The sequence below is a fragment of the Scylla paramamosain genome, chromosome 25, assembly GCF_035594125.1.
Source record: "Scylla paramamosain isolate STU-SP2022 chromosome 25, ASM3559412v1, whole genome shotgun sequence".
NCBI classification, from domain to species: domain Eukaryota; kingdom Metazoa; phylum Arthropoda; class Malacostraca; order Decapoda; family Portunidae; genus Scylla; species Scylla paramamosain.
In genome coordinates this window covers 17,208,972-17,212,025 of record NC_087175.1, presented here as the reverse complement: position 1 = coordinate 17,212,025, position 3,054 = coordinate 17,208,972, and positions in this window count along the sequence as shown.

The following is a 3,054-nucleotide window of genomic DNA, read 5'->3' as shown; positions in this document are numbered from 1 at the left end:
TCTTTTTTACATCTAAGACACATTTTCAGAGTAATGTATTTTTTTTCTTTTCGTGTCTTTCTCTCTTTTCCTTTATTACTTTTCTCAGTAATGTTTGTTTTTTTTCGTTCTTAAGATAGACATAATCTTCTAGGTACATTGTTTTTTTTTCTCTCTTCTCGTTTTTTTTTTTTTTTTTGCAAGCATCTTGTTTTTACCTCACTAATATAAAGGGTTTTATTTCTGTTACCTTAAATTATCACTATAATTGTTCTCATTTTCTGTGTAATAAGGTTTAAATTTTTCTTTTTTTCTGGTGTTTTTTTCTACTTTTTTCTTTCTTTTCATCAGTAAGGAAAATTTTTTATCACAACTTTTTTCTGAAGTAATGCCTTTTCATATAACACCTTTTTGTCTTCCTTTCCTAAACTGTTTTTTCCAAACATGTTTTTATGTTTACTTTTTCATAATTTCCTTCTATAAGTAACTTTTTCCCCCTCTCATAAGAAAACACTTCCAGATTCTAAAAGTAACACAATGTTTTTATCTTCCTATCCTTCTCAGAGTAATAACACTTGTCCTCTAAGAAGTCGTAAGTCACGCCACACACACTCAGCTCCTCAGAATAACACTCTTACACTCTCTCCCAGTAGGACTTTGCGATCACACATTATTTCAGCTTTATTTTACTCCTTGCCTCTTACTTAATATATATCGTCTTCCTCTTATACTTCCTCTACAAGTCAACATATTTGCTTTTATGTTTATTACACTTTACTTTGATTTTTCACTTACATTAATCTGATGAAATATTCCCGAGTATATTTATCTGTCCATCACATTTACGGTTAGAAAGACTTCATGTTACTTAACGTATCTTGCTTATTTTCCGTGTATTTTTCTGTGCAAACATTACTGTCCTAGGTTTATCTATTTGTCTGTCACGTTTACTGTTAAAAAGTCGTCATATTAATTAGCGCACCTTGATTACCTTTCATCTATTTTTCAGTAAATGTTACTCGTTGCTTCATGTATACTGTCCATTACATTTAGTGGCAGTAAGTCATTACATTAATTGTCTGTCAGTCACATTTGTTCTCCGCTCGTCTATATTGTTTTACCTGTCACCACATTAATAGGTTGAGGGAGTTCCACCTTTAAGTTTCACCGCGCCATCGGGTCACACAGTATTCCACCTTTAAGAAACACAAATTACACCAGTTTGGCACAGTATTGCCCTCCACCTCAAGACAACACACTTGCACATTAATCCCAGTCCTGGCAACACTGCAAAACCACGCACTCCAACAGGGCCTGGCCTGCAACACAAACTCACACTTTTGACAATGGCTTTACTGCAACTGCAACTTTATGGCTTTTTACACTTATGAATTACATGGCATTACAACACTATGCCTTCTCATAGAACACACTCCAAGACTGCCTGCAACACACGATCATAATATCGATCTTATTTTTGAAATACTAAAAAAAATTACACTTTTAACAAATTTATGTATAATTTATAATTTTTTTTAGGAGTATTTCAGCACTAGATCCCTTCCTGAAAACACACAACATTGCCTGTAACACACATTCTTAACATTGATCTCACTTCTGCAGCACTTTTAATATACACATTCTCTCAAGAAATCCATGCACAGCTTACTATTTTCACAGCACTCCAACACTAAACATTCTGACAAAACTCTCCGACACTCTTAACATTCATTTACATTTTTTCTTAACAAGCCCATACTTTAATTACGTACAATTTTGGTAACATTCAAACAACAAACCTTCTCCTGACAACACAGTACAACACTCCTAATAATACAATCTCTATTAACATTGATCTCATCTTTGCAAAAAAAAAAAAAAAAAAAACATCTTAAGGCCTTTTCCTAACATACAGATCCATTCATTCTATCTCTGGTAACACTGCAATACTATATTTTCTGCTGGAACACACCCTCCATCATATTCTATTAACAGTGACCTCAATCTTGCAACACCCCAGCTTTACTTCTCGCTAACACGCGCCAACACAGACTCACACGACTTATACTCTTAAACGCCTTGTAGTGTCATGAAATTTTATTTTAAGATAGTTAGTCTGGTTGTTCTCAAATCTTCTCCCGTTAATGGTATGGAAACCATGTTGAATTATGGCTAGTTGTGTATGCAACATACTAATCTTACAAATCTTCATAATGAAACGCTTCTAAACTAAACAAAATTATTTAGACGCAAGAAAACTTATCAGACACTTTTTAGGTCTATGCATTTATTTTGTAACACTGTTAACACTCCTGAAACACATCCCAACACTACACTATTATGCAGCATGATAATTCTTAATTTTCCTCATTATGTAACACTTCTAAAATCAACAAAAAACATTCAGACTCATCACAACTTATCAATCGCTTTCTAACAATTCAGCCATTATGCAGCACGCCTCAACACTCTAGTAACTCTTTCCAATTGTCTGGCCACTAAATTATGAATTACTCAACGCAACCTCATGTTTACCTCATCTTATATTAGGAATACACAAGCTTCTTCGGTTATTATTTGATTGAAGAGAGAAAAATAACATGGACATTATAGCTTGTTTTATCTCCTGTTAGTCATTACATGAACACTTAATCACATTAGTCAAAAATGAGAGAGAGAGAGAGAGAGAGAGAGAGAGAGAGAGAGAGAGAGAGAGAGAGAGAGAGAGAGAGAGAGAGAGAGAGTGTGCGTGTGTGTGTGTGTGTGTGTGTGTGTGTGTGTGTATATAGCGACAATAAGCAGATGTATTGGTGGTGGTCATTACATCTTAACCTGTATATTAGATAGTTTAGCTCACAACAAACAGCCTCGCAAGGACCAACAAGTCTGTTGCAGTTTGATCTTACAATGGAAGAGTGTGCTTAGAGTTTTATATAGTAGTTGTGATGGTGGTGGTCATTACATCTTAACGTGTATATTTGACAGTTCAGCTCACAACAGACAGCTTCGCGAGAACCGAAAATGTCCAGTGCAGTTGGATCTTAGCAGTGAAGGAGAACGGTTAGTCTGACTTAG